The sequence below is a fragment of the Lepidochelys kempii genome, chromosome 6, assembly GCF_965140285.1.
Source record: "Lepidochelys kempii isolate rLepKem1 chromosome 6, rLepKem1.hap1, whole genome shotgun sequence".
In the NCBI taxonomy this organism is placed as follows: Eukaryota; Metazoa; Chordata; order Testudines; family Cheloniidae; genus Lepidochelys; species Lepidochelys kempii.
The window spans coordinates 67,509,954-67,527,251 of NC_136385.1; the positions used below are offsets into that span (position 1 = coordinate 67,509,954).

Genomic DNA, 17,298 nt, shown 5'->3' on the forward strand with positions numbered 1-17,298 from the left:
TAAAAAATGAGGTTCTGTGTGGCTATTAAAATATCATATGGCACGTTTTATAAGAATACGGGATTGGCTAGGGCAGGACTGCAGACACTCCCTGCCTCTGGAGGAAGCAGATTAACCCTATTGCTGGAGACAGATTTTAGAGTATGCCAGCCCAGCCCCAGTAGACAGATGCACTAGCTCTGCTGAAGCTGGTGTATCAAAAATAGCATTGTGGCCGCAGCACTGGAGGCAGCAGCTCGGAATAGCATGTACTGCAAGGTTCAGGCGGGTTTGTACTGCTGCAGCCACACTGATATTTTCAGGGTGCGAGCTCAAGCAGGTCTGTCTGCCCGTACTGGGAAGCACACTCCCAGCTGCTGTGTAGACATACCTATAGAGACAAGCTCACCAGGCAAATATATGGCTTCTCGGGCATCCATTGGAAATCTGTTATAAAGCTGAAACAGTTGGTCCATTCTGTAGGCTACATCCTGCCTTGTCATATGTGCGTGTGCAGGTTGGAAGAAGATGCCTGAAACTTTTAACCCCACACAGTACAACCACACTAAAGCCAGGCAGAATGGTAACTAAATGTTCCACTGAGTGCTAAGTGGGGGGCCTCGCTAATGAGCATGCTGATGCTTCTCAGCCTCAAGAGGGGTTGTCCAGGACCTTGTCCACCCTGTATGCCTGCTGGCATCTAGTAGCAGGTACTGGAGGTAGCCAGACATAAGGAACACTATAATGTACACTGTCCCCAGGGTCCCTGAGACATTCCGCTTGCATCTGCTTAGTACAAATAGACTGGTTCCTGGACCGTTGCTGAACCACTACAGCTCCACCTTCTCCACGGCTCCTAGCACATATCTGGAAACTAGACCCAGAATTTAGCCCCGTAGCTTCATAGCGGACAATTTCTGCGTAACAAAACATGGTTTAAAAGGGGGATGAAGGGTAAATGTGGTAAAAATACAACAAATACACTCTTTCTGTCTGTGTCTGAAATAGAGAAAAAGAAAAGAGAAAAGGAGCATGTGCATAAAAGAAAGAAAATAAAAGCTGAGAGAACTGATGGGGATAAAATATTAGTGATGAAAATCAAACAACTGAGAAATAAAAAAGAAAAACTGAGGATTAATTTTAAAAATGGAAGGGAATTAAAAGGAGACATTTCTAGGAAGCAGAAATGAGTCTGAGCTGCAAAATTCAGTTCCTTGGAGTTCACATTCAGGGGATGGAGTCAGGGAGTTGGAACTAAGGTATTGATACATGTCCATTTCTAACAGAAAAAGGGGAAAACCTAAATAAAGCTGAGGTTAAAATGAATAAAATAAAGTGATAACTGAAAGAACAATCTCTACAAAACTGACACATACTGACGTAGAAGACCAACTGTTTTGAAATTATGGTTCGTGTTTTCTCTTCATTTTTCTTTTTTCAAGGTGTAAAGTGCTCTCCTTTGTAAGAACAGCCAAATTTTATTGCATTTTCAATCATTTTTGATTTTTAAAAAGTGTTAAAGCATTAACAATTCCTCTAAATCCTTCTAAAGTGCTCCACGAACAATACAGTATTTCTACAACTGTTGTAAAGTATTTGGAATTTACAAGCCTCCTCCAGCTCTTTCTACCCACCCATTCATTTGTGCTTCTTTACTCATAGGTAAGGCTACAATTTAGTCATAGGTATTTTTAGTAAGTCACGGACAGGTCACGGGCAAACAAATAAATTCATGGCTCGTGACCTGTCCATGATTTGTCCTATATACCCCTGACTAAATCTTAGCTGGGGGGCACTGCTCTGGGGAGGAAAGGAGGTGGTGCTGCTCTGGGAGGGGGGGCAGATGAGAGGCTGCTACTTGGGGGGGCCCAGGGGCCAGCAGCACCAGCTGCTGGTGGCTGCCGAGCAGCAGCTGCTCTGGCCACCCACCCGCCACCGCTCCCGCCACCCCCAGGACTGCTGCTCAGGCGGTCCCTGGGGCCAACTGCACCAGCCGCTGCTTGGGTGGCCCTGGGGTGAGCCACTGCAGAAGTCAGAGGTCACAGAAAGTCACAGAATCTGACTTCTGCAGCCTCCATGACAGACACAGAGCCCTACTCATAGCAAAGTGTGATTTTTACCATGGTCCTATAACCTTATAACCCTATAATTTAATTTCAGTGAGGGCTTTAATGAAATGATGATTTAAAAATGCAAATGTTAAGGCAGGGTGTCATTTTTACATGGTTAAAATTATGCTGCAGTCTGTTCTGTGTCTCTTGTAAAGAACTGGATCTTGATTCTGGTAAACTTACTCAGGGGGAGTATTCACATCAAACTCACCAGAACTACTTGTGAGAGTCGTTACTTCTCCAGATGAGTTATGGTGGCTTGAATCAGATCTAAGTATAGATGACAGAGCAAGAATGGCTTCTACAACTATTGCATTTTATTATAAGATAGACATTTGAACTTTCTTAATGATCACAAGATCCAATTAAGGTTCTATTCTTCCAAACACATTACCAGTCATACTGCATGTTAGTTTCCCCTTTGACTTCAATGGGGACTACTCCTGGTACTAAGCACTACAACCTCCAGTGTTTGAAAGGATCGAGCCTTTAAAATAGTTTTTCTAGAAAACATCTGGATTTGTCAAATGAGACCAGTAAAAGCTAAATTATGACCCCCTGCCTCCCAACACCAAATTAAAGGAAGACAGGGTGACAATTTATAAAGTTACTTGTGATAATTTCAAGTAAGTTTGTTTTGTAAAAAGCAATTTAAAAGTGATGAATTCTCTGTACAATAATGTTACTTCATGAATAAAGAGAGGAATTAGTTTATGCTCACAAGCTAAAACATACTGAGTGTTGCAAGGGAGACAATTATTTTAGAATATCATTTTGCAAACGTTATGGGATCTGTGTTAAGTGAAGTTATGAATGTTATTTGAGATGACATAAGCATCTCTGCTACTCACATGGTCTAAGTACATATGAACCATTTAATAACGACTTATACAGACCAGTTTCAGAGTGGTAGCCGTGTTAGTCTGTATCAGCAAAAAGAACGAGAAGTACTTGTGGCACCTTAGAGACTAACAAATTTATTTGAGCATAAGCTTTCATGGGCTAAAGCCCACTTCATCAGATGCATGCAACGGAAAATACAGTAGGAAGATTTTATATATATCACACACACACCATGAAAAAAATGGGGGTTGCCATACCAACTCTAACGAGACTAATCGATTAAGGTAGGCTATTATCAGCAGGAGAAAAAAAAACCTTTTGTAGTGATAATCAGGATGGCCCATTTTAAACAGTTGACAAGAAGATGTGAGTAACAGTAGGGGGAAAATTAGTCTGGAGAAATAGTTGGACACCATTAAATTAGGCTTGAATAAAGACGGAGTGGATGAATCATTACACAAACTAAAAACTATTTTCCCATGCTAATTTTTGAGCTTATGCGCAAATAAATTTGTTAGTCTCTAAGGTGCCACAAGTACTCCTCGTTCTCTTTGCTTATAGAAACAGGGATTTAAAAATGGCTGTAATTTTACAGGATGTCTTTGGTCATGAAGAGGCATCTGCCAAGAAATAAACTCTCCTTATAATAGACAAAACTTGACACTATCTGTTTTTATTGGTGTCTGTCACAAGGTTGGGCTTCTCCCTGGCTTCCAAGCACACACTGCCACATCCAGTCTCCTTTAAGACCATTTATTTTCTTAGAACAGGCAGTAAACAGTCTTACTTACTCTTTTGTCTCAGGCTTCAGGGCCTCCCAGGGGTTTCTGACCCTCCTGCTCCTGGCAGCTTCCCAGTTTTAATCAGCATTGCTCCCTTACTGGATCAGCACCCCAGGCCTGCTTCCCTGAGCACCTGGCCCCTTGCTCCAGGGACCCACCACTGGCATTAGCTCCACTCTACTGTGGCATCCCTTCCCCAGACACCACCTGTCTCAGATACCCCTCTCCTCCATCTCTCATTTCCTGCCCTTTATAGGTTCAGGAGTTGCCCAGCTCCCTTTCGATGGCTTGAATGGGCTCATCTGCTCTGACACAGGGGAGCTGGGCCCAGCTCTACTCCCAGGGGCCAGGGACCCTGTGGCACACCTACCTTCCTTTCAGGGAGAAAAAACTCTTGTATTCTTAGTTCTTTTTACAATGACATTCTTTAACGTTCCCGGACCCCCAAAATTCCCCAGACCAGCCAAAATATTCCCCTTAGTTTAATGTATCATAAACACCCCATACACCATTTCACATACACTTTGCTCAACCACAGAGTGTCTCCCCCAATCCCACCTACCCTAGCACACCCTCCAGCACAAATCCTAGGCCAGTTCTGAGTTTTATATAGGGGGAGGGAGTCAGAATCACATTCCCAGCCTCACCAGGCACAAGCAATATACAGTCTTATCTTTGCCACCTGGACTTCAAGGTCCCTGCATGCACAGGCCTTTCTGTCTCTGTGCACAGAACTTCTACCTCAGGCTCAAGTTCATGAACCATGAGGAGTAAATGTCCTCCTCACTCCTCGGTGAACCAGAGACCTGTGGCAAATTGTTCTTCATTGAACTTGAGGTTCTGTAATGTGCATTCTGTTGCTTGCAATCACTGTAAGCTTCCCAGCCCTCAGGACAGGAGCCTTAACACAGTTACTTGTTATCTCCTTCCCCATGCCAGAGTCCAGGCACAGATGGACTACACCACTTGCATAACTTGCTGTAAGGTCCATAGAACACATGCAGAGTCTTTCTAAAGCTCTATCTTGTCACAAATAAATTGCTGACAAAGAGCTCCTTCTATTTGGCAAGAACTCTGATGTTAATCAGTTGACTCTCCTACAGATGCTATAGTATGTTCAGAACTGGTTTACATAGGCTGCCAACTCTGCAGAGGCAGGAAGCACTGGCTTGGAAGGGGCCTTTACAGGAAGGCAGTTACAGACTCCACCACGGCTTCTTCAGTTCAGTCTCACTGCTCCTGTGAGTGCCTTCTTCAGTACCTACTGGTTCTGTTCCTGCCTTTGTCTCCCAATGGCCCTCCCACTCAGCTTGTTTCTTTCTTTCCCTCTACTCTCCTCCTTCTATAAGTCCTCTGTTTTATTTATATGCTCACAGTGGACTTGAATAGATCTGCAAGTGGCCCTTGATACGTTTGAACAAGTTCTGAGTATGTTGGAGTGGTGGAGTTCCCTTGGACATGCCTTGATCTAAAAACTGAATGGTTAACTTAAAGCATCCTGCATCTCTGTGGAGATCTACTGCAGGTAGGTCTTCAAGAGGCTTCCTAAAGATTTTAGTCCAAGGCTCTCACAGCTCAAAAAATTATGACTGTTCACAAAAAGGTCAGACTTTCTGTTTGTACGGGTGCTCAAAGGGGGGGGAAATTAGCTTTCTCTAGTACTCCAGTCGTCTGGCTGGGCAGAACAGTATGGCAGTGTATGAGCCCCAGGCCCAGTCAGAGCAAGGCAATGAATGGGCTCTGGCCTGCAATCAGGGCAGAGCAGCTAGGCAGTCTGTGTCCCAGTAGAGGTGAGCACCGTAGAGCCTAGAGGCTCAGGTACAGGGTGAGCACCACTAAAGTCTATGGGGCTCCGGTAGGACTGAGTACCAAGAATGGTCTACGGGGCTCTAAAAGTTGCCCGAGGAGCACAGGAACTCCTGGCCTAAGGAGGGGGAGTAGTGCCACCCCAGGGGTCGGGTTGCAGGGGGATGTGGGCCCACTCAACTCCGCTGCCTCCCAGCCTAGGGCCCTAACAGTGGCAGAGTGGTCCGCCTCTGGATCAGCGGGGATCCACCCACAACACACTGACCTTGTATCAGGCCAGCTCCCAACCAGACTGTTGCCTGGTTTCCCTGGACTGCTTCCTAATCTCTCCCTCAGGTGTACCTGCTTCTGTGATCATGGGGAAGCTCTGGCCAGTCTGCAGGCGGCAACCCCAGCAGTTCCCCAGTGTCTCGATCAGCCTGCGGATCTTAGTTCTTAGGTGGCAGTCCCAGCAACTCCTCAGCGTGTTGGTCAGCCAGTGGTCCTGGGAGCTCTGGCCAGTCCTCAGTAGGCAACCCGGGTAGCTCCTCTGCAGGCTCCAGCAGCAGGCAGAATGCGTCCATCTCCTGTGGCTCCACCAAAACTGAGCTGCAGGGCCCGCCTTTTGTACTTCCCCTTCCTGTCCTGCCCTTCTGCTTCCGGTGGGGCAGACGTGGCTCTCCTGGTTCAGCCCACCAGGGGGCATGTTGTGGTCTCTCTCTGAGAGAGGCCATGTCTCCTCACTACACTGTTCTACACATTTACCTTCATTAATCTGTGTCCCCTATAACCATGTACAAGGTGGGATGCTGCTAAGTGTTTGATCATTTTCAGTTTTGTGGTCTTGGACAAATGGTGATGACTTTGATAGCATTAGAACTTACACAAAAAACATGTTGTTTTAGATAATGCAACCTTTGATTAGTTTTTATATTGCTGTCCTGTGGGCTTGCGTCTGTAGCCCTAAATGTTACCTTGGGCTTCCGTGGTCTTCACTCCAACCTCCTGAGGCTTTCCCATCTTTAATTTGGCTGATGGACTGTGACTCCAACAACTTTTGCTATGTGGTTTTCTCTCCAGTATCATAAGCCTTTCACTACCTCAGTTAAACTATTGGCCTGTGGCTAGTGTTCCACATTTTTTATTTTTACTGATCTTCACTGGTAAATTACCAGTTTTTTTAATTAAAAGAATTTGGTTTTTACTGAGTTACACCCGTTTATCAACCTATTCAGTATTTTTGGGCTACTTATTTTTGTTAAATACTAATGCTTTATGTGATTGTTGTGTCCTGCAACTCTGAGATTGAAGCAGTACGACGACAGTGTAAAAAGCAGAACACATACACGATGGAGGTCGGAAAATAAAACAATGTTAATATCACACTATGATTGGTTCACAAGGAGATGCTGCCCTCCTATTCTTTTCATCCATTTAGTGCAGCACTGAGTTTAAATAATCTTCCACAGATAAAGATAGATAAGGTAAACATGGGACAAAAATGCAAATCTGTGCCTGGGTACCAGCAAGAAAATAAGTGCTTAGAAATTTTAAAGAAAAGTAAAGATGGGAGTCAAGAGGATGCATTGCACTGCAAGTACTGCAGCGTTGAGGTCAGCGCTCATGCTGACAGAATAAAGGAGCATGTCGAAAGCAAGCAGCAGAAGAAGCTTAAAGAAGAAAGTGAGCTTCAGAACAAACAGTCAATATCAGGAGCTTTCACCAGGGCTTTAATGAAAGAGAGGACAGCAAAATTGTGTCAATGAATTTGTCCATGCTCTTTGTTTTGCTGGACAACTGTTGTTAATTGCAGAGTGGCCTATTGGTGACTTTGTGCAACATTACTGTCCAGCAGCAAACCCCCTTCCCAATGCAGACAATCTCACTAGTAAGTATCTGAAACAAAATGACAATACTTTAGTATGGTGTTTAATCTGATATTTTTACTAGTCTCCTGATGTTTTTGACCCTCCAATTCTTAGACTTTAGTTTTTGTTTTTTTTATTTCAAAGCGAATAAACTTGTATTGTTTTTTGCTGACGTGACATTCATCACCTCTGCTCACAGCCATTTTGTTGACGCAGCAATAACTGACATGTTTGAGATGTACCAACTAAATTGGGAAAATGTGGTCACAACTAACACAGATTCTGCTTCCTACATGGCTAAGTTTGCACTGGAGATTAAATTCAACCAGAAACTGTCCTGTTCATCTAATTAATGTGTTGTCAGTAGCTACTGATACAGAAGAAATGAAAGATGTGAAATCTTGCATCATTGGATTTGGGCCATTTTTAAGCATGCGAACAAGTTGAAGGCTTTGTTTTACATAGTGTGAGATGAGTGCAGAGCTGACTGACAATTACCTACCCCATTGATCCACATTGGTGGATGAGCTTGTACTTCGCTGCTTGTCATGTAAATAAGACGTGGACTGTGCTAATGTGTCTCCTAGACCATCCCAAGTTTGTTGGTTCTAAAGCAGAAACTCTGAAGAGACTGACAGATTACCAAAATGAATGCCAGATTCTGTGCACCAAGGTAATGTTCATTGTTGAAAACTTGTGACACACACAAACAGCGGAGTTTTCTCCGACTACTGCCTATATAGATGTTTACCGGATCCTGACAACCAAAATCTCAGCTGAACTGAGCACAAAAGCTGTAGGAGAAACATATGGCAAGAAAACCCAGCTGTTTCTGGAAATCCTTCTGACCCTAGAACACGAGAGAAGCAAAAAAGCGTTCAAAACCTTCAACCCAATGCTCAGCGAACCCTGAAGTGTTTGGTGCCAAAGATTCTTTTTGGAATGTCATCCAGAGGTTGCACCACTTCCTCAAGGTGAATTTTGCAGCACACTACAACCATGATGCCAGATGGTTTCAACCATTTGCCACTAAAGATGAAACTTCAAATCTGAAAGGGGAATTTACTACTTACATGAACATGTCAAACCCTGACAATGTGAAACTGGATGTGCTGGCTTTTTGGAACAGTCCAGACACACTTTCCAACTTCAGCAAAATGGCACAGGCAAACTTTGAGTCTACCCCTTGGATCTATTGATGCAGAGTGCTTATTTTCAAAGCTGGACTACCTCCAAGACAGCAAGACGCTCAACATGAGTGAGGATACTTTGAAGAAAAATATGCGAGCATAGGCAAACAGGATTTCTGGAAAAACTACTACCTCTGAGAAAGACAAATAATAACTTTGTACATAAAAAAAGTTTCAATTATACTACATGTGCATATTAGGAAAGGTTTTTTTGTTTTTCTTTTTTCCCCAATTTTTCCAGATTTTTTTAAGAATTATTTTTAACCTGATTTCATCCAACTTTTAATGTTTGAAAAATGAACACTGAAGATTCCCAGAACTTTTTTTAATAAATAAAAAATGAAAACACAGAACATTACCAATGGCTTATCTGGTCCTGTGAAGGGGTTGACTTACCACTGGCACCTCCTTGTGGCCAGGCATGGTATAACAGGTCTCTCTCCACTGGGTGTCTCCTGCTGACGTCTGCTCCACCTTGCAGTGGCCTGCCTCTTCCTGTGACTTGGCCCTCTGGCCTGATCACATCAAATTTGGGGTAGCCTGTGAACAAAAAGCAAGGGGGATTAATGCATAAGAGAATAAGAGAGAGGGGGAATGACTCCCTCTCAGTATGTTATCTGGATCCGTCCTTCAGGCCATGGTCATCTGGGAAGCTCCTGCCCATAAGGGCTTTCCTCAGGGTTGAAGATCTGTTCTTTCCCCTGGTCTGCTAACAAGTGAGCTGTTTTGCTCCCCTGTTAAGTTCCTCCTCCAGCCTGTGCCTGCCTTGCACATCCTTGGGTTGGAGCTCACTGAGACCAGAACAGTTCTATAAACTCTTGTTGTCCAGCTTGTATACCCCATCACAAGCCCTCATTATTGCCTTGGGTTTCTGTGGTCTTCATTCAGGTCTCAAACCTTCCTTGACCTACATCCAATGGCTTCTCTCCTTGCTGGAGCCCCAGTAAGCCTTCTCTGAAGCTTTCTGTGGCTTTCCCAACCCCAAACAGCTTTTCTACATTCACCTCTCTTTCATATTAATCTTTTGGTAATGTAATTGGGTTACTATAACTGATCTATTATACTGACTCTCATATAAGATGGATACCAGCAATGGCTTGAAATCTTAGCACAAGTTTCTCGGGTTATAAACTGCTTATATACTAGATCAAATTCAGTTTCCCCGCCCAAATTTATCATTTTACTAGTGCATCCATAACCAGTTGATATATAAAGTCAATGCATGGAGACTTAAGGCATCTTGCTTGCTACTAAGCATGCTGTAGATAAGAGGTATCATATTATAAGAGGTGAGTGTAAAGTTATGTCAATAAAAATATGACTGGCAACAGCATAGCATAGAAAATGTTGAGAGAGAGATGCAGTAATAAGCCTATGTGAAATTATTTCATTTGTGTAATATTCTCATGTATTCATCTTGTCAATTTTTCCCTCTGAGAGAGAAAAATCCTTCTTTTAAAAAATTTCATTCTGCAAGTTTATTTTCAAAAAGGCTGCTGGCTGGCTGTCACAGAAGAGGAAGATTATGATTAACTGAAATGTCATCAGCCTGTTATTCTCCACAGAGGCGATATGAATGGGAATTAAGTAATGAACTTCTGCAAACAGATGATAGGAGAAGGAGCAGCAAGTAACAAGCTGATTTCTCATTTAATGCTGGGGCTTTGCTGAAGGGAAGGGAACAGTGAAATTCTCCCTCCCCCCTCTTCTTATACCTCATCAAATCTTATTACCAAAAAAATAAAATAAAAGGGCAAGCTTCTTCTCTCGTGTTAAAAAGAGCTCTCCAAAATCAAATGGAAAAAAAGAGTGATTTTTTTTATTTAACCACATTACTTACATTTCTAAATCTTAATCTTTGTGCTTTGTTTTAGTATTGCCATGGTGTATGTGCTATTGACCCTTCTTAAAATGTTCCATGATCGTATTATTGCATTCGTAACTGTGATGCATTTAAATCAACAGTCTGAATGGAATACTGTTTAAGTTTCTCCTATGGGAAGCTCATGCCAGATTCAATCAGACATTCTTTAATTACTTTTTTTGTTATCAAAGGAAAGAGAGCGTATTACATGTTAATCCATCATGTTACACATTATAACTAGAGATGAGTTCAAGCCACCAAATTTGGATCTGAATTTCAAAAGCCCTTTATAAAGATAGGGACCTGTAGCGGGGTCGTATTGGAAAACCTGGGAGGTGGGAGGGCGCAAGCCCACCCACTGCTAAGGGCCCATCCCCCAGCCTAGTCCACTGTTCCTCAAAGCTGTCGAGGGAGCCAGCGGACGCTGCCCAATGGAACTCTGCCTGGATGCGTGAAACTAGGGAGAAACGGAAATAGGCCCCGCAGTCACAGAGCACCCCCTCGTCCAACATCCTCCTCCTGATATTGTAGATGGAGACTTTGGCCAGAGCCAGGAGGAGGTTGACGAGGAGGTCTCGCAACTTTATGGGGCCATGGATAGGGTGTGCAAAGAGGAACAAGTGTGGGGAAAAGTGCAGCCAGAACCTCAACAAGAGGTTCTAGAGGAGCCGGAATAGGGGCTGCAATCTGGCACATTCGAGATAGGTGTGCGCCAGGTTCTCCCTCACACCGCAAAAGGGGCAGGCCTCAGGTGAGGGGTGAACCGCGCCATGTGCATGCCCGTGCTCAAGGCTCCGTGAAGGAGCCGCCAACTAATGTCCCCAGCGGGCCGTGGGATCAAGGTGGAATAAAGGCTGGCCCACCGGGTCTCCTCACCCTCTTTAGGTGGAAGATAGTCCCACCATTTGGTGTCGGGGCGGGACACGAGGGTGAGGAAATGTAACGTATGGAGCACGAGCGTGTACAGATGGTTTCTGGGCTCGGTTCGAAACTGGACCGGCTGCAGGGTAAGCAGCCAGCTTGGAGTGTGGGAGCAGGGAGGCCGGGGACGCTTGCGGAACAGGGGCCCAAGAAAAATGTCCGGAGGGCCAGGGGTGAATGGGGAACGCCCTCTCGCAGGGCTCGCAGCAGGAAAGCGAGAGAATTGGGTGACAATGCAGCCTTCACCTTCTGGAGTACGTGCCTAGGGGTCGGAAGGAAAGCCCCATGTTTCGTCCGAGCGCACAGGGCTCCACCCAATTCCCCCTGTCGTAGTTCAGGAGGTCTCCGACTCTGGTGGTTTGTGCCAGGACCAACCTCCGACACACCGAGGGAGACTCTGCCACCTGCACACGGAGATCAAGGTTGTGTAGCAGGGGCTCCGCGAGGAGGTCCGCTCCCTCGGTGGCCACAAATGAACTGGTCGCCGAAAAAAGCTTCCAGGTCTGGAGGAGGTCCTGGTAGAAGTCTGGCAGCTCGGAGAGGTCTCACGGAAGGCCTCTCAGATGGAGAAAAAAGAGCTGCCGGTCATATCGGAGCCCTCGGAGGTGGCGGAGGAAGGCGTGCGCCAACATGCTTCACGCTGGACTACCTGCACCGTAAAGGAGCCTCTGCAGGGCCTGGAGGCGGAAGACATGGACCTGGCTGCACAAGCAAACCAGGCCCTGTCCTCCCTCCTCCAGGGGGAGACTCAGAGCCCCTGCAGAGACCCAGTGCAGCCCCGGCCAGAAGAACTCCAGAGCCATCCTCTGGAGCCTGGCCAGGATCCTCGGGGCTGGGCTCAGGGTGTTGAGTCGGTGCCAGAGCATGGACAGGACCAGTTGGTTCAGCACCAGCGCCCTCCCTCACAGGGAGAGACACCGGAACAGTCCTGTCCATCTCCGCAGCCGCTCACCCACCCTGGCCTCCAAATTCTGCCAGTTCTCCGGTGGAGAAGGATGCGTGGCAGAGAGATAAACGCCAAGATAGAGTAGCGGACCTGTGCTCCACCGGATGGCTTGAAGCACGGGTGGGAGGGAGCTCGTCTGCCACCCGTCCCCGACCACCAGGCCAGAGCTCTTGACCTAGTTGACCCGGGCGGAGGAGGCCACCGAGTAAACGGCCTGGTAGGCCTCCACCCACACCAGGTCATCCGAGTCCTGGACCACGAGGAGCATGTCACCGACAGGACCAGCCGCAGCTCCGGCTCCCAAAGCGCCAACCCCGTCAACCTCCGGCGGAGGAGACGGAGAAAGGGCTCGATCACCAGAGCATACAGCTGGCCCGAGAGGGGGCACCTCTGCCGTACTCCCCGCCCAAAGCTGACCGGCTCGGTCAGGGTCCAGTTGAGTCTGACCAGACACTCTGCGTTGGCGTACAGCACCTGGAGAAAGCCCACAAACTGGGGCCCGAAGCTGAATGCCCACAGGGTGCCTAGGAGATACTCATGGTCCAACCTGTCGAACGCCTTCTCCTGGTCCAGGGACAGGAGGGCGAATGACAGACTATCCTTACACCCCAGCTCCAAGAGGTCCCGGATCAAATACAAGTTGTCAAAGATGGTCCGGCCCGGGACGGTGTAGGTCTGGTTGGGATGGACCAGGTCCGCCAGCACGGACCCCAGCAGCAGCGAGATGGCTTTCGCTATGACCTTGTAGTCCGTGCTAAGGAGCAAGACGGGACACCAATTCCATAAGTCGCGGAGGTCCCCCTTCTTCGGCAATAAGGTGAGCACAGCTGGCCTGCATGAGAGAGGGAGGACCCCGCTTTGCAAGGACTCAGGCCAGACGATGACAAGGTCCAGGCCGAAGACATCCCAGAACATGCGATAGAACTCCATGGTCAGCCCGTTCATGCCTGGAGATTTGTTAGTGGGCATGTGACGGAGGGCTTCCGAGAGTTCGGCCAGAGAGAGAGGCAGCTCCAGCCGGTCTCGGTCACCCACGCTGACCGTCAGGAGTTTGGTCCAGAGCACCCTGTGGGCATCAGCGTCGGTCGGATCTGGGGAGAAAAGGTTAGCGTAGAAGGCCCTGGCCCCTCCACGCATCTCCTCCGGATCCATGAGGGGGTCCCGTCCTCCGCCAGGAGGCAGGTGACGTGCTTTTTGGCCCCCCCCCTTTTCTCCAGGGCATAGAAGAAGCGGGAGCCGCGATCCATCTCCCGAAGGAGGCGGATGCGGGTGTAACCCTTCTGCCCGTCAGAGTTGGCAGCAACAAGGGCCGGGTTCAATATCTAGGGGATCCATTCCAATAACACAATGCAAACTGGTTTGAGCCCCCACCCAGTGACCTGGGACAAATATATACCACACCCGCTGGGCATCTCCCAGAGGCAATACTTCCCCTCTTGCAAGCACCTAGTCTGAGTGTAGCAAAAAGCCTTTTAATAACAGAGAGAAACAATGTGACATTATGTTGGGGAAACACCACCAACAGGATTCATAACACAACCCATGAGCAAAAAAACCCACCCCAAGCAAATTGGGGCATGCCTTTCCCTTTGGTTCTTGAGTCCAGCAAGCCCAAATCACCCAAAGTCCCAAAAGTCCAATGACCCAAAAGTCTCTGTCCCTGGTCAGGGCAGCCCCAGAGTTCAAAAGTTTATCTGCAGAGCTTTACCTCCCAACCTGGGTCGAGATGGAGGTGGGGGTAAAAGGCACCTTACATGATCTGAAGCTGACCGCCCCACAGCTCCATAGGCCTTCGCTCTGCTCCGCTCCACCAGCCACCCCACAAACTGCTTCACTCAGCTCCACTCCGCGGCCCACAAGCAACTCCCGCCATCCCACAAACTGCTCCGCTCCGTGTCCCACCAGCAGCTCCCGCCGTCCCATGAACTGCTCCACCAGCCTGACCACAAGGCACTCCAGCCATCCCGCAACCTTCTCCACACTATATCTTCAGGCTCCCCCACTACTTAACGCAACGCTCAGTGATTTTAGCTCTTAGTCAGTTCAGCTCTTTGGTGAATTCAGCTTGTAGTCGAGGAACCTCAGTGCTGGTGCACCATTAGCCCAAAATGAGCTCAGCAGCATGTAACTAGACTCCTAATGAAATCAAAATTAGCTCTGATATTGCACAGTGGAGAGAGGAGGAAGTGCAATTAGCATGTAAGGCCCTCACCAAGGGGCCCATACCACCAAGTATTAATACTTGTCCCCAACCTCTCTCAAGTCACAGAGTTTTGGAACCCAAGACCCTTGCCTAGCGAGTGCTACTTAGTTGATGGTGAGTCCCTCCATCATAACAAAAGGCCAAGTACAGTTCCAAGCACAGTTCCCATAATCAGCGTAATAACAATTTATTCTTCCTGCCTCAATAACAGAGACACTGGAGATCCCACAGCAGCCAAAGTGACCATTTGGGCAGCTATGGCCTCATTCTAGGCGAGGTGGCTGTGTCTATGCAAATGAGATCGGCCCCTGAAGTTCTTTTCCACAACTTGCCACACCTCACCACCAGATGTCAGGGTGGAGCTCATCCTGACACTGCTTACACGGGATTGAACAGAAGTGCCCCGGGCTCAATGGTCCTCCAGGGCCTGGTGCTCCTCCCGCTTCTCCCAATATGCTGCGCGGAGGGGTGGATCCTCGGGGCCGGAGGCGAGATGCCTCTCTAGCTCTAAAATCTCCTGCTCCAACTGCCCTATCACCGCATCCCTCCGCCGGGTGGTGCCCCGGGTAGTCACAGCAGAAGAGCCGTGCGCGCACCTTCCCCACATCCCACCACCGCCTCGCCGAGGGAAAGGCATGCCGCTGCCCCGCCAGGCCAGCCAGAACTCCCGGAAGGATGCCACGAAGCCCACGTCCTCCAGCAAGCTGTTATTAAAATGCCAATAGGCCAAACAGCAGCAGCAGCCCAGGGAGGGAGAAAGGTCCAGCCAACAGGATAGCCCAAGCACACTGACCTCTCCTTCCGGTAGCGGGGTGGTCATCTGCTCTGGCCCTTCCAGGCTTAAAACAGCCCCGGGAGAGGGCTGGGGCAGGGGAAAAGCTGGGCTGATTGGCAGAGCAGCCACAGCTAGAGCCATGCCTCAAACAGACCCAGCTGGCCCTATAAAGGCCATTGAAGCCAGGCGCTGAGAGAACTCTCCCTCTAGCTGCTGAGGGAGAGGGGCCTGGTTGCTGGGAAGCTGAAAGAGTATCTGAGGTGGAGTAGGACTAGGGGAAGGCCAGAGGAGCTGGGGGAGCTTCGGACAGGAAACCCCTCAGGCTGCAGGCCTAGAGTAAGGCCAAATAGGTACTGGGGTTGCAGGGAGCAGGCAAAGGCAGCAGGTCCAAACCCCCTTTGCCTATGTTGAGTGGTGCTTACACTGCAGTTGGCCCCAGGGAACAGGGGCTAGCTAGGTGATGACTGGCAGTGGCCATAGACTGAGGCAAGGTAGGGGGAGAGGGTTGGGGGTTCCCTGGGGCGGGGAGACCCAGATCTGTGTGAGGTACTGCAGGTGGCAGCACCCGGGCGTGAAAGGGGGCACCGGGGTCCAAGAGGGACTCGGGGGCCCAGCAGCAAGTGGGACACCAGCCTGCAGAGGGCACTCCAGAGGCTGGAACACTAATTCCCTGGAAGACCAGCAGGAGGCAGCGCTGGGGTGAGTCCTGCACCACTACAGGGCCTTTTGCACAATACCGATCTGAATCTATATTTGGAGGTTGAACTCTCTACAGCTTGTGGAGTTTCGGCTTCAGGGTTTCAATTTGAGCCCATCTCTTCTTATAATATAATTGATGAACTCTGAAGTGATGATGCGAGCCACACAATGCAACAAATGGCAGTGGAAAATATTGTCATCATCAAGAATGGTGGTGGCATTGCCTGCCTACTGGAGGCAGAGCTACTGGTTAGTCAAAGAATCAGAGAAATCTAGGGCTGGAAGGGATCTCGAGAAGTCATCACGTCAAGCCCCCTGTGTTGTTGCAGGACCAAGTAAACATAGATCATCCCTGGCTGGTGTTTATTAAACCTATTTTTAAAAACCTCCAATGATGGAGATTCCACCACTTCCCTTAGAAACCTAGTCCAGAGTTTAACTACCCTTATAGATTAGAAAGTTTTTCCTAAATATCTAACCTAAATTTCCCCTTGCTGCAGATTAAGCCCATTACTACTTCTCCTGCCTTCAGTGGACACACAGAATAATTGATACAAGTCCTGTTCAGAAGAGCCCTTAACATATTTGAAGACTGTTATTGGGTGCCCCCATCCTGCCCTGAGTCTTCTTTTTTCAAGACTAAACATGCCCAGTTTGTTAACCTTTCAACCAAGGTCAGGTTTTCTAAACCTTTGATCATTTTTGTTGCTCTGCTCTGGACCCTGCAATTTGTTCCACATCTTTCCTAAAGTGTGGTGCCCAGAGCTAGACCTAGTATTCCAGCTGAGGCCTCACCAGTGCCAAGTAGAGTGGGACAGTTACTTCCTGTGTCTTACATATGATTAGGGATCCTAGAAATCCATTTGTCGTGGAAAAACTCGGAATTTGTGTTTTTACAAAGAATCTTTAATTTTTACATTTTGTGAAAAAATAAAACATATACATCAGAACCCATCTTATCCAAGCCTCCATTATCCAGCTCTCCATATTAACCAAATCAGGGCTGACAGCCCAAGTCCCTGGTGATGGGTCTCCTGCTATTGGCCCCAGGTGGCAAGGCTTGGGCTTCTGAAGCCTGAGCCCTACGGCTCAGGGCTGAAGCTCTCCAGATTATCAAAATTTTTGATTATCCAATCTGGCTCTGGTCCCAATTAGATTGAATCAACGGGGTTCAACTGTATCAATAAAACACTTTGTTTTATCATGGAAAAACTAGGAGCCCTGCATATGACACTCCTGTTAATACACCCCAGAATATTGGCCTTTCTTTACAGCTGCATCATATTGTCAATATTCAATTTGTGATTGAATATAACCTCCAGATCTTTTTCA

The 17,298-nt window shown here is 47.7% G+C and overlaps 1 protein-coding gene across 5 annotated transcripts in view; it reads right to left on the bottom strand.

Annotated features, from left to right (window-relative positions):
- Positions 1-17,298, bottom strand: part of LOC144930705 (uncharacterized) — a 67,825-nt gene that overhangs the window by 22,291 nt on the left and 28,236 nt on the right. For all 5 annotated transcript variants that reach the window (XR_013636017.1, XR_013636018.1, XM_078853501.1 and 2 more), the window contains exon 2: positions 8,955-9,098. The gene's annotated coding sequence lies outside the window, so the exon portion shown is untranslated. The remainder of the gene's footprint in view (positions 1-8,954; positions 9,099-17,298) is intronic.